Source organism: Sciurus carolinensis, chromosome 16 (assembly GCF_902686445.1).
Source record: "Sciurus carolinensis chromosome 16, mSciCar1.2, whole genome shotgun sequence".
Lineage (NCBI taxonomy): Eukaryota > Metazoa > Chordata > Mammalia > Rodentia > Sciuridae > Sciurus > Sciurus carolinensis.
In genome coordinates, this window is record NC_062228.1 from 7,141,479 (window position 1) to 7,156,215 (window position 14,737).

Genomic DNA, 14,737 nt, shown 5'->3' on the forward strand with positions numbered 1-14,737 from the left:
GAAAATGGGAAGGCCAGGAGGCCACAGCTTGAGGAGGAACCCCTTCTGCTGAGGAATTTGGGAGGAAGCCTGCTTTCAACAGGAACATGGCCTGCTGAGATTTAAAGAAATGTAAATTAAAATACTTAAAAACCCTCACCCACTGATCCCAATTCTGAGAGTCTATCCTTATAAAGCCAAATTGTTATGTCAAATTGTTAGGAAAAAATTGGATAAAGGGGAATTGTGGAGTAAACTCTGGTTGGTCTCCATTATTCAATTATGTAACTATTAAGACTGTTATTAAAGAATAGCATTAAATAGCTTGGAAAGTGCAAACAATGTAGCATCAAGTGAGAAAAGTCTGGAAATAAAACAGACTAAAAAGAATCTCAACTTCATTATAAAATGTGCTTAGCTGGACGATTAGAAGGCAGTCTCCTGAAAGGTTCAAGCTGTTATGTGGGTTGGAGGGATCGTGGGGAACTTAATCTTCTATTTTATATTCCAGTGGGAGACAGAGGGGAGGGTCCTGTGCCCCGGGGGAGGAGCCAGGTACATGGCCCTCAGGTTTCCACCTCCCCAAAGCCAGGTTTGTGCCAGGCCTCTCTGAGCCGAAAGATAAGGCTGGGGCAGCTTCCAAGTGGACTAGGACCCCATCACTCTGGATGGGGACAATAAAGCTGAACTGTCTCCAACAAGGCTATAAGACGTTCTTAGGCTGGTGAGGTCAGGTGGCCAGGGTGATGGAGATGGTTTTGCACAGGTGGTGGGATATAAACTGGGTTTTAAAGTGTCTGCAAGCTTGGATGGGTCGGGGGAAGGCCACCCAATACCTCTTGTGTAACTCTCCAATGAGAGTTAACTGTCCTTCTTGAAGAGCTCTCACCCACTGGTGCCATATCTACTGTCCGTGGATGCCTTCAGGGGAAAAGTGCTCAGGCAAGCCGGTTGGCTGGTTGGAAACGTGTTTATAATCTTAGAAACAATTATAAGGGTGCCGATCGCTGAACACTGGCTAAGCACTTTATCTACCTTGCCTCATTAATGCTCACAGAGCTCAGCTGTAACTTGCTGTGCTTGCAGATTGGAAAACTGAGGCTGGGGAGATCATGGAGGCAAAGCCGAAGTGCTAGAGGCAGGCCTGGGGTCCTGGTCTGGCTAGCTGTCAAGCCTGGGACCATGGACACTTTGCAGCACACGAGTTTTCTGTTTGTAAACAATGACACTCGCTGACCCGCCTAGCATGTCAGCTCACCTGGTGGTACCTGGTGAGAGAATCCAGGCCTGTGGCATGCTCCCCATTGTCTGGATACGATGAGTCAAGTGCTGCACCAGATAATAGAGGTGCCAATGAACATGAGGACTTTTGGGGGTGTGCTAGGGCGTGATAGTGGCTCCAGTGTCCTTAGTCAGGGTCAGATGCCAAGTCCTGAGTTCTCTATGGCTGTTAGTGTGGCGGCCTTGTCACTTACTGGAGAGACCTCTGAACAAGCCGTGAGCCCTCAGGAAGATTCCTTCACCCCTCTCAGCCTATTTTTCCTCAAAACAATAAAACAAACAAAACAAAAAACGACAGGGCTCAATTCACTGATTTCCGAAGTGTCTCCAGATCTTAGATATGATTCTATATCACACCTTAGAAGAAAATATGGCTCCTTAGAACAAAAAGAAATATGATTCCTTATAATACAAAGAGTCTGCCCTGGAGTCTCAGGTGTGTGAGCTAGGGGAGGCTCAAGACTGGAAAAATCTAATTCCACACAGATGGAACACTTGGTGAGAGAGGCGACGCACGGGGATGGCTAACTGCATAGTTCAGGAGCAGGTAAAACCGACCCCCGGAGACAGGAGCCAGGGTGCTGGCCATCCCGGCAGGGAGGCCGACTGGGAGAGGGGAGGGAGGCTTCCCGGAGGCTGATTGCTGCGATTTGCTGTAAATGCAGATTCCATAGGTGCACTTACTTTGTGAGGTTTTGTTGACCTCTCCTCTTGTGATTTTGGCCTCTTTTCTGTATGTTTTTAAAAAACAACTTTAATAAAACAAATTCTAACAGCATCTGAAGAGGATGATGGGGTGGGAAGAGCTCTTGATGGCAGCAGAGAGAGAGCAGGAGCTCCTGGGTCAGTAGGGGACCAGGGCAGGTCGACTTCTCTCCTCTGATCTGTGGGAGGTCACCGGGGACCACAGTCTCATTTTACAGATGGGTACCTGAAGGTCCGTGCAATTGTGCCCAAATCCTGAGCTTGGACAGGTGTGGGATGCCATGCCTGAATCACAATGCCCTGTGCCCCGTGCCCTGGAAGGAGCTGGCCAGCTCTCCTCGGCATTCAACAGGTGGCACTCTTTGCTCAGCATCAGGAGGCACAGCCCTGCGGCGTGGGCCAGGATGCTCACCTCCGAGGCAAACGTCTAGCTCGCTGTTCCTGGGAGTGGGTCTTGTTCCAGAGGCCCTCCCTCAGATACTCCTTGACTTAGACCCTCAGGGCCTCCAGGGGTAGACTGCACTGGTGGTCCCCAAGTCCCCTTCTGTGGGAGCACTCCCCAGCCCTCTGCCTGCCTCAGCCTGGGTTTTGGCTACACTCAGGGTCCTCCTTCTCAGGGACTGTCTTTGAAAACAAGAGAGAGAAACTTCTGGAAGCTTGGGTGAATACTCCAACAGAGAAAAGACTATGAATATTTCATTAACGTGACTGCCGTTATTAAACAGCATTATGAAACCAAGCGTGTTGGCAGGAATCTGAGAAGCACATTGACACGGGTAAAGCCAGGAGAGAAGCAGCCCAGAGCAGGGACGGCTTGGGGAGAGCCCCTGCAGGCCCCGAGGGAGGGGACCAACCTTCAGGCCCCTCTGGGTCTGTGTGAAGTGACTCACTGTCTCTTCTGTCCTCACCCCAGACACATTCCAGAGTGCAGTGTGGAGACAGGAGCTGAGCAAGGCCGGGCGGGGGTGGCATTTGGCATCCAGGACTTGGACCCTGGGACTATAGTTCTGGGGGATGGGGTGCTCTGAGGAGGTACTTCCCTGGGCTTGCGGGGCCTACAGGCACTGAACTCAGGGCTGCCCCAGGAGGCTGCCTAGGAGCCTCTGATGTCTCAGCGAGGGGAGGCTCAAGGTGGAAGCATGGTAAGAGCAGTCTGCTGTGGGTCTCGGTGAGGACGAGGCCCGCCGGGAGGCCGCCTGACCCTGGAGCCCGGCAGGGCACCAGGCTGCACCCAGGTCTTTCTCCTCCAAGCTTCCTGCTGGCCAGGGACGAGGACACACAAGGGCCCCTTGGCTTAGCCTCCCCCTAAGCACGGAGAAGCTTTTCCTGTGTCTCCTCTGGGGCATCTCCCCTCTTCTAAAGCACCTTCCTCCTGCAGAGGCAGTGAGAAGAGCGAGCAGCAACGGGCCTAGGACGGTATCGGGCTGGGTGCTGGGCTCGCCGAGCACTTGACGGATTTAAGTTCTCATACAGTATTATCTCCACTTCACAGAGGAGGGCGTCAAGGGAGAGGGATGGAGTAAGTGTTCAAAGCCACTGTGCTAATGGGCGTCAGGGAGGGTTCGAAATCCTAGGCTGTGGAAGGCAGAGCCCATGTCCTTAATCCAACTTGGTGGAGAATGTGTCAAAAGTCTCTGGTTCCCCCATTCCCTGACAGTCCCAAAAAGTGGCATGGCGGAGGGGAACTTAGCACAGAAGCTGAAGAGCAAAGGCCTGGGAAGCAGAGAAGGCCTGGTCGTTTAGAAGCCTGGTAGTTATGCTGAGCACACGGGCAAACGTTGGAAGTGCGGAGAGGCTCCATCTCCCCAGTTGCTGTGGAAACTAATTGAAGGAACACCTAGGAGTTGACATCCTGCGGCCTGGCATACGACAGGTACTCAATAAACGCTAGAGTCCCTCTTTTCTCCCTGCTTCCCACGCCTGCCCAGCTAGAGGGGATTCTTTTATAAGGTTGGTTCCTTCTGCTCACGAAGAGCTTCCTCAGATAGAGGGACCTGTGACTCCAAGCCTGTGCTGAGTGCCTGCGGGACGCTCTGTCCCTGCTCCTCGGCCTCTGGCTATCCCTACTGACCAGACAGCGCTATCCCCCCACAACTGAGGACTTGGCGTGGCAGAAAACGTGTCTCCCTGCTTCACTGTGGGATTCCAACGCACCAGCTGAGAGCCTACAGAGGACTCAACCAGTATCAGTGGGTGGATGGATGGACTGATGGACAGGTGGTGGCGGGGATGGATGGACGAGCGGGGTGGGCGAGGTGGGTGGGTCACTGGGGATGTAGATGTTCAGACTGAGGATCTCCATCGCACGTTCTGCCTCCCCTGTGTACACCGGGCGTTTGCACACATCACCCTGTTGACTATTAACTCCTTGTTTTTACCATCCCGGGAACAATACCCAAAGCCGCCCCGCCTGAACAGATAAGGCACTGTCGGCCCAACCTCCACAAGCAAACTAACTCCTAGACCTTCTCCTCCTGCTCAAACTTCTTGGGCGGAAATCCTCTTTGGCAAGAGTGGATGCCGAACCCCATTCCTGGTTGCCAGGACAGCCTTCCAGTCAGGGAGAGGGGCTAACTTCTGCCTTCTGGAATCCTAGGATCCTTTTTCATTTTTATTTTTTTGGTGTTGATGGGAAGGAGGGGACTGATAAACACTGATAAGCAGGCTGCTCATTGCTTTGCTTATCAGAAGATGGCTCTTCATTGCAGTGTGGACGTGAGGAGCCAATGGTTCAAAAGGCCAAGTGGTGTGTTTGCTAGAGGAGCCAGTGGCTTGGCAGGGACAGGGTCCCAGATGAGAGGGCAGGGTTCAGGGAGGAGGGGGGAAAGGCGGGGCCAGAGGAGTCTTCCGCAGATAATCTCCTGTTCTTATCAATGCCATGTTTCCCCAACACACATGTTCCATGGACTTGACCTTAATCCTTGGAAAGCAGAATGGCAGCTTCAGTTTACTGGGCCCTGAGGGAAGTGGACTTTCTTGACCAGAAAGCCCCGGGTGGCCGCAGAGCCCAGGGTGTCTCTTTGCTGTGTCCCCCTGCTCCTCCTCCTACACTCCCGCTTTCCTCCCTGCAGAAGCCAGTGGGGGCTCTCCTCACGCCCACCCTATTGCCTCTCTGAACACATCGTCAACGTGGAATCGGATCAGTGCTGAGCCAGGAGGTGCTCTTGGCAGAGGGGCGCTCGACTGCGTCATCCAGCTGGTGACCTGAAGCACCCGTGCGTTTGAAGGAAAGGAGCTGACCCCGTGGAATGACAGGTTCCCCAGTAAGACAGGCCTGGGACGACTCGGGAACTCCTGCAGTCATTTCCTGTAAAATAAAAAAAATAAAAAATAAAAAATAAAAAAGAGAGAGGTAAGACAGGAGGAAAGGCCAGAAGGCAGGGAAGGAGAGTCTGGCGATGCTGAGCTGCCCCGACTTCCGACGACCCTTTTGTGGTCCGTTACTGGGATAAAGTCCAAACCCCTTAGCTAGCCTATGGGGCCCCATCCTTTCTCATCTGCATCCTGAAATCTTTTTAAAAAACACTTTTTTAATCTTTAATTGACCCTTCGTAATTGTACACACTTAGGGCAGGTAGTGGGCAATTTCACAAGTATCCCAGTGGGTCCAGAAGGTGTAATTATTAGATCCGAGTAACTGGCATATCTGTCACCTTAAACATTCACTGTTTTTTGTGCTATGAACATTCAAAGTCTTCTCTACTAATTATTTGGAGTATTCAATGAATAGCTGCTGACCATGCCACTTACCACGCCGCAGGGAGGGCTCGCGATGACTCCCTCCCGCGGCGACAGCAGCCATGAGTCCTCACTCCCTGCCCCTCCTCATGCCCCTTCCCCCTTGGATTTGTTGGCTCCCTTGCTGGCAGTGCCGATCCCACTAGCTTGTCCTGCTCAGTGTCCCCTCTTGTCCGCTGACCTCAGCCCTACTCTCCTTCCTGGGGAGAGCATTTATCGGTCCCCTCTGTGCCTCAGCTCCCCTTCTGCTACACGCCTTCCCCCCACATAACTCTGGTGATCACAATCGTATCTTGATTTATGAGTTATCTGTTAAGAAATGATAAACTCCATGATGCTGGGGATGGGGTTGGTTTATAGCATCCTTTTCCTCCCTACTGAGAACATGTGAGAGTCAAGCGTTTGTGGGATGAGTAAATGGACCAGTGGAGGGAGGAACAGAGAGATGGAGGGAAGGAAGGGAAGAGAGGAGGAGAGGAGACAGGACTGGAAGGCAGGGCTACCCCCAAGTGCAGCCGACTTCTCTCTGAGAAGACACTTGTGGTCGATTACACATGGGTGGACCAGTCAGATGTGACCCCAGACCGAAGACTCCTCAGAGTCCCTCTTAACTGCCCAGTCTAAGTCCTCATGGAGGTCCCATGCTGTGGAGCCCGTGAGGGGAGCAGACCATGCACTCTGGACTCCGGAGACCCAGCTGGGACATTATTTATGGCTGCCGACCTGCTGGCTGTAAAGTGCCCATCCTCCATTCTTTTATCACATACTTTCTTCATCAAACTGTAAACCAAGAGAGAAGGCTTAGCAATCATTAACCGCCATTCTTGGATAAGCACTAGGTCATATAATTGCACATTTTACAGGGTCCACCCCGGCCGCTGTTCCAGCCCTGTGGTCATGCGTGTCCTCTGGAACCATCACAAACAAGACTCCTTGCTAAGATCAGGGAGGGAAGGAGCACCAGGAGGGGGAGAGAAAGATCCCGAAAACAGTTTACTCACCATGAAGTTGCTCAGGGGCTGGAGGCCACTGCATTTGGTTGGCTGCTAAGTGAATATGTAACTACTTTATATATTTCAACAAAATTAAACTTAAACCTACAGAATTAGGTTTATTAATTTCTGTCAGGGCTCAATGGGGAATAAGGATGGTCATTCATTATGGACACACAATTACTAGAGACAAAAATGAAGCCCCACACTATTAAGTATAATAAAAATGTTGAACACTGAGGAAATTTTCATTAAATATAATCTATTCTTTATATTACTACACTTAATCCTTGCTGTCTGCTTCTCTGTTTTTCTCCAACCTATTTAATTTTATTACTTAACTTTTTATAAATGTTTCTTAATATAATTATGATTAAATATTTGGGAGGAGAGGAGAACGTTAGTCTCTTAAAAAAAGAAAAAATGGAGAAAGCTCCATTCATCTCCCCTTTTGTTCACTCCTGAGATGATAAAAAATGATGTTTTTTTGGAACAAGTCAGCGCTAAGTGGGATTTTATATTGGGGCAAGGCTGACGCGTGAGAGAAGGGGAGGCAATAAATAAGAAGGAAGCCCCGATCAGCAATCGTGGTCGAGCTCTTTATATTGCACATTTAAACCAAAGTCATTGCCTTGCTAAAAGCATCATGGATATGAGCAGGCCAGACCGAGTCATTACAAGATGGCCACTAATGTTACTGCTGGCACTGCGTGGCGACATTCATGACCGAGGATTCGCTCTCAAGCCAGGGTGAGTTCTTTCTTCTCTCACAGAGGATGGCCCCGGTTCTGCTCTCTAGAGAAAGAAGTGGCGGGCTAGGGACTGAGCTCTGAGGGGCGACAGTGTCTCAGCAGAACCTCGGTGCTTTGGAAACAAGGCGGGCCAAACCTGTGTCTGTGGGCAGAGGGGCCGGGGAGCTGGATGGTCACTGTGCACATTTAATTTTCTCTGATAAAATGTGGCCCCGTCATCGTCTTCAAGTTTCATTGGTCATATCATGGCCTCATGTCCTTTTAAGACAGCCCAATCCCAATCAAGGAATATTCATCGTGTACACGTTGGGTCAGGGATTTTGAAACTTAACGGTGATTCTCACTCACACCCATTGACAGCTGCTTTAGGCACTTGCTCAGAACACAAAGGCCTCAGTCCCATGACCAGCTCACCTCAAGACTCCAGTTCTGGGCAGCACGTGCTCTGTTGTAAGATTCATCTGTTTTCTGCTTGCTTCCAGCTGTGCGAGGTAAGAATTCTGCTTTCCTTCAGAGACTCTGTCATTGGGGCCCTATCCTCGCAGTGGGTGGTATTTGCTGTCTTCCTCGAATAGGTGCCTGGCCTTTGCGTTGTACCGACCGCCACTCACAGCTCAGACACATGCATAGTACGGTGACTTCATTTACAAATTTGTTTCTTTGGCAGCTGGTCGCTGACATTGTTGGTGCCATTGCTATTATTGCTGCTTACAGGGTCCCTGACATGATGATTCTTCCTTCAATTCTGCCTGCTGCTAGTGCAAACCTTAAAACTAGAATATTCTATCACTGCCATCATCTTTAAGATGCCCCTCTTGGGCCCCCTGGCCTGCTGCTATCTGGGTGGGTAGGTGGGAGCTGAGGTCTGGGAATCTCCTGTCACCACCATCCCCAGCCCTTTAGCCCCTGCTCAGGAGGCCCTGTTTCCTGAGCCCCTTGCTCTTCTCCACATCCCCCTGTGTTTTGCAGAGCATATCTTACAGGAACTCCCAGAGAGTGATGCATGCGGATGGAAATGCCCAGAACTTGCCCTGTTGGAGGAGCCTCCCTGCATAGCACCGTCTAGCCTCTCCACGGGTTCCCCACTAGATCATCGTCTTGTTTTAGTCTTCTGCCTAATCTGCACTTGAACTGACAATCTTCATATTATTTATTAGCTTCCTTTATTTCTTGGCTTCCCCATCAGGAAGTCAGGTCATGAGAGCTGGGATCTTGTCTGCTCTGCTCACTGCTGAGCCCTGTGCCAAGAATGATAACAGATCCACTAGACACTCCATAAACATTTGTTGGATAAAGGAATCGGTGAGTTTATTAGCTTGCTTAACCACATGATCCTACCTGGAGCAGGGGGTATTGGGGAAGTTTTGGCCCTAGTGGGATGGAGCCCATCTTCATGCAGAGGGCGTGAGGTTCTCTAACTGAATGACAACATGCATCAGCCTTTGGAAATGAAATCAGTAGCAGCCCCTGCCATGCCACCTGCTCCCGGCACCTCTGGCACAAGCTCTTTCAGCCAACTACACAGAAAGGCTGGTCTTCCGGCACTTGTCCCTTTGAGGGTTGCTATTATTTTCTGGAAACAGTGTGAGTGAAGGCTTGATTCTCATCTTGCAGAGTTGGGAGAAAGTAGGAAACAGATAACACTCGGACCTGAACTGTGGTGGCCAAAGTTGAGCTGAGATCAGTTTGAGAGAGGCAGAGGTGTACTTTCCAAGGACTCAGGATTCTAGATCAGTAGTCTCCAAACTCTTCTAAGTATGAGTATGCATGTCTGTGTGTGTGCACAGGTAAATAAAGATTGTGCATGTGTATGCATATGCTGTCATAAATTATACCTTTATGTCAATATACTAACATATTATGACCATTAAATAGCATGTAGAATTGAATTTTACAACAGAAGAAATAAAAATAGTGCTAAGTAGAAATTTTGGTATTTTCTTCATACACTCTATGGAATGATGATGTATATAACTTTTTGGAACCCTGATTTAGAGTAGTACTCGCCATTCTTTGGTTGGCAAAGGAACCACTTAGAAGGCGTCCAAAAACCTGTGTGTGTCTGGGCTGTGGATGTAGCTCCATGGCAGAGCACTCCCTTAGCATTTGCAAGGATCTGGGTTCAATCTCCAGCACCACAAAAACAGAATAAAACACAGCTTTTTGAGCTCCTTTCAGAAGGTGACTCACTAGGACTTGTGAATCTGCATTTTTCCCCATTTTTAAATACTGACTCTGACCATCACTTATGTGGGCAGATTCCAGCCGAGCAGCATGTTGGAATCGCCTTAGCTTAGCTTCTGGTTGAGACGCCTTCATAGGTAAGTAAGAAAATCGTAGGCTCCTGGCTTTCTTGGAAAGGCTCAGTTGACAGCAAGATAAGGACATGGGTCTTACATTTCTGCAACTTTCTTTAAAGGATTATTTTCAATATCTTCCACAGGGGCCGTTGATGTTCTTTAAATCATGAATTCTTCAGATTAGTGCTAAGTGCAGTTGTTTCTTGAAAGTGGCACAGTGATGATCACAGCCTCCTCGTTTGGATCCCTTATTTTTCACCTTGTTCAGTGCCAATCAATTTTCTTTAGCGCCCCCAAGAAAGAGCATTAGGAGGTTTATTTCCAAGTCACAGATATGGAAACAGGGATCTCAAGAAGTCATTTCATCGAAGTCCAGGCACCCAAATAACAGAAAGCAAAACAAAAGAAAGCAAACACAGTGCCCCTGACCCTACCCTTGCAGAGTACGATATGAAGACCCGGGCAAGTGCAGAGACTGCCTCAAGCGTGAGCGAGATTGGTGATGGAGCCGGCTGCTCACAGGGCCTCCCAAGTCAAGTTCCGTGTGTTCTACGCAGCACCAAAGTTCACGTCCTAACACCCCTCAACTGACGGCTGACTGGACCTGGTGGAGCTCTCTGACCAGTTCTGTGTCCCTGCAGGTGCTGCTTTAGTCTCCTGTTCACCTCGTCACCTCCCAGGGATAAGCAGTGACCTACTCAGAGCAAACTCACACAGGACTGCCATTTACCAGGCCCAGCACTCCCACCACACAAGGACCCCAGAGCTCCGCCCTGGTGGCTCAGTGGTGCCACTCTGCCAGCAGAGACTCCATGCGCTCAGCCAGTGTCCCCACACCTTTCCCTCTGCTCTCTCTGCGTGCTCAGCGCCATTTAGGAGCAGAAACCCGGTGCCAAGTGGCTCTCTCCCTTCCCGCCTGATGTTTTGGCACTGTCTGCACACGGTCTCAGGGGGCATTTTGATGCATGCTTTTTGCTTCTATCACAGTAATATTAACCTTGTTTAATAATCTATTAACAAAGAGGATAAAGGTCTTATTAACATTCACATGCTTTTTTCTGCCGCTGGAATAACAGTCTTGTACATTTGAAAGACTGATGTTTTCTTTTTCTTTTTTTTTTTTTAATGACAGATTGATAGATGTGGTGGAAAGGTCACTGGTTCAGACAGTAGGTCACCTGGTTCAGACCCTTGCCTGCCACTTACCATCCGTGTGACCCTGGTGAAGTCGCTGACCTCTCTGAGCCTCGGTGTCCTCATTTGTGAAGTGGAGTAGTTGAAATCCACATTGCATCTTTAATTTAAAGGTGGAGAAAATGAAGAGACAGTGCTAGCTTGGGCTACAGAAGGCACTGATGTGTGTTAGTTCTTCTCCCAACTCTTACACCCCACAGAATGGGTCTCCTGGGTTTTAATGAATGCTGTCCACAGTCCCCTGGTTACGGTGCTCGGTTTGGTCTTGATTTTATCCTAGCCCAGAGACAAACCCATCCTTTCCAACACAGTAGCCTGCCTTCTCAGGAGCCCGAGCAGCACCTGGCAGAGAAAAGGAGAGCAAAGAGCAGGGCCCTTGCGGACCTTAGGGAGTAACTGAGAGAAAGACAAAGAGCCTATTATTATTATTTTCTGAAATGGTTCTTTCCTTAATTACCCACGTATTCCTTAACATCACACGAGCTGAGCAAATCCGGCTCCCTCTCTGGCCACTAATAACAACACCAAAGCAGCTCAGGGGCAGCCCAGCTGTACATTGGTAAGAAACCTCAGGGTGCTCTGATGGTGCTTGTCCTTCTCTGCTTTTCCCATCACTGTTTTTCAGAGCCTGACCACAAACCCCTGTACTGGGCCTCTCAAGATGGAGATCCCCCTGGAGATGGGGAGACAGCAGCAAAATAAACAAATGACAGAGCTTCAGGTCCCAGAGCCAAGTCCTAAGAGAGGACGTGGAGACTTGACACCCTCGTCAGACAGGGCGGTTTTCCTTCAGTAAATGCACATTTCTAAGTCAAAGATTTTAAACCCCCGCAACTGTTAGGAGATTTGGGAAGAGGTTGAAAAATGATGCACACATCTATGAAGACTCTCACACTTATGGCCACCAAATGGAGCTCTCATGAAAAACATCAACATCCAGCACGTCCCACTACCCCGCCTTCAGGGTCACGGGTCTGAGGGTCTGAGGTGGGACTTGGATGCTGGCTTTTTTCAAGAACCTCCAAATTAAGAATAGTGGCCCAGGACAAGGAGTGGCTGGCCGTGGAGGGTGGGTGGAAGAGACAGAGTCTGACTCTCCAAGCAGAAATGCATTTCTACAGGGATCCAAACTAATACTTGCATTTTTAAAAAAGGAAAAAAATGTTTCCTATGTGATTCTTAAATTTTTTGATCAGTATATTCTTCAACAGAGAAATACTCATCCTCCTCCTGGACTAGGGGTAGCTGGTTGCCGATGGCGTTCACATGAACTTCAGTGCTGCTCACTGGGGTTCGGGATGAGCATCGACGCGCAGAGGGGCAGCTGCAGTGGGGGGGAATTGTCACCATTTCAGATGTCACTCAGCTTGATGCGTGACGAGGCCCCTCCTGTCTAGGCTGTGGGCAGATACAAAAATGGAAACCTGTTTGCCCAGACGGGCACTCGGTGATGTCATAGCCAACGCCGGGCACCCCAGCCACTTTCCTGCACGCACAGGAGCTTGAAGCATTTAGCTTCCCTTACGGACATCTCCTGTCACTTCTGGGATGATGACTACATCAGTAAACTCACATTTTGAGAACAGATTCAAGTGTTTTGTGGATAAATAACATTCATCTATTTTCCTTGCATTCCCACGTTGTGTTCACGGAACGACACAAAAGCAGAAGCACCCGGACTTTCAAGTCCCCGGAGTGGATAGATGTGGCACTGCATTAAGTTCTCCAAAGCTCTGCGCTATCCTCCATCACCAAATGGTTGAACCATGTGGTCCCAGGGACACAGCAACCTTGGAAGGGTCAGGGACACACCTGGCAGGGCACGTGGAGCCCCGGGGAGCAGAGTGGGGCAGACTGGGTTCCTGCGGGGAGAGAGTGTGGCTGAGCCAGGCTGAGGAAGAGAAGGGGACCTGCTGGGGGGTGTTTCCTGCAGAACTGGGGTGTCCCGTGCTGACTTGGTGCAGCATGGCTCCAGTCAGGCTGGTCCCAGAGCAAGGGCTTTTACCTCTGATGGCAGAGTCTAGGGCAAGGGCAGATGGATAGGGTTAGAAGGAGCTGGGATTTTTAGTCCCGGCTCTGTCCTCAAGCACCTGCATCTTAACAAATGACAGTGATCCTCAGTCTGTCCCAGAATGAGGAGAATTTGACAGGCGACATCTAGGTACAAATACCATAATCATGCTGCCTGTTTGTACCACTTAGGGGTGACCTACCAAGCACATGGCAACCAAGGAGAAGGTCACACTAACACAACTCCGGAGCAAGGCCAGGTTGACTCCTCGGTGGCTGGATTGTAGGGATATCTAGGAGAGACCCTATCAGCAGGGAGGGAGGCAGAGGGGACTCTTACCAGCTGCACAGAGGTATTGTGTTATTTTATCAACCGGAAGAACTGAGTTGGTCCAAACAGGCTGAATATCAACCTTGGTACCATGGGATGTCAATTGAATGACTAATTTTATTCCATTATTCTGCTCACACTGGATAACACACCTACACAGAGAGGGATAGACCCTGTTCATCATGGATTCACCCAGAAGGTTCCTGGTGAAACCCTCTGTGTGGCTCACAAGTGCTAAGCACCTGCTGTGTACTAATCATTATGTTACAGAGTGACAAAGGTGAACAGGAAATGTCTCAGCTCCCAGTGAGCTCATAGTCAAGGTTAAGTGAGGAAGACAGGCAGGTAAACAGGCTAGACAGAGCATTCACATCAACCAAAAACTCATGAAGGAGAGGAGGGGATCTGCCGGGGCACTTAGAGACAGTTTTAGACACATTTAAGCTCTTCTTCTTTCTTCTTTCTTCTTCTTTTACTCCTCCTCCTTCTTCCTCCTTCTCTGCCTCCTCTGCCTTCTTCTTCCTTGTTGTCGTTGTCGTCTTCTTCTTCTTCTTCTGGGTTCGATTTTAGTTACACAGATAACACCAAAATAAATAGCACTTGTAAAAAATTCAAAGTTCATTTAGCATGATATTCTCCAACTTCATCCATTTACCAGTAAGTTCCATACTTTTATTCTTCTTTAAAGCTGAGTAATATTCCAGTGTGTGTGTGTGTGTGTGTGTGTGTGTGATATATATATATTTTCCATTCCACATTTTCTTTATTTGTTCATCTGTTGAAGGGCATCTAGGTTGGTTCCATAGTTTAGTTATTGTGAGATGAACTGTTATAAACATTGATGTGACTGCGTCATTGTAGTATGTTGATTTTAAGTCCTTTGAGTATAAACCCCAAAAAAACCAAAGGCCAAATGTTTTCTCCGATATGTGGATGCTAATTCACAATGGTGGGGAGCTAGGGAAGAATAGAGTCACTTAAGATTAGGTAGAGGGGAGTGAAGGGAGGGGAAGGGGTATGGGGATAGGAAGGATAGTAGAGTGAAACAACACTATGACCTCATGTACATATGTGACTGCATGACTGATGTGATCCTACAATATGTACAATCAGAAAAATGAGAAATTATACTCCATTTGCATATGATCTATCAAAATGCTTAAATGCATTCTACTGTTATGTATAACTAATTAGAACAAATGAAAAATTAAAAAATTAAAAGTTCAAAGATAAACCTAAAGACCTGTTAGTACCACTTTCACTCAATTCTCAAGCTCATGGATAACCACAATTATTAGTTTGATGTGAACGTTGGAGTCTGTCCCCTAGAAAATGGTAACAGTGTGTCTCGGAGTAGGCCACCTGCGTCTGTGCACATAAACTCATGCTGTGCATGTACCACAGTGAGCTTGAGCTTCCTTACCCTCAAGAACCTCCAATCTGCCGGGAACTGTG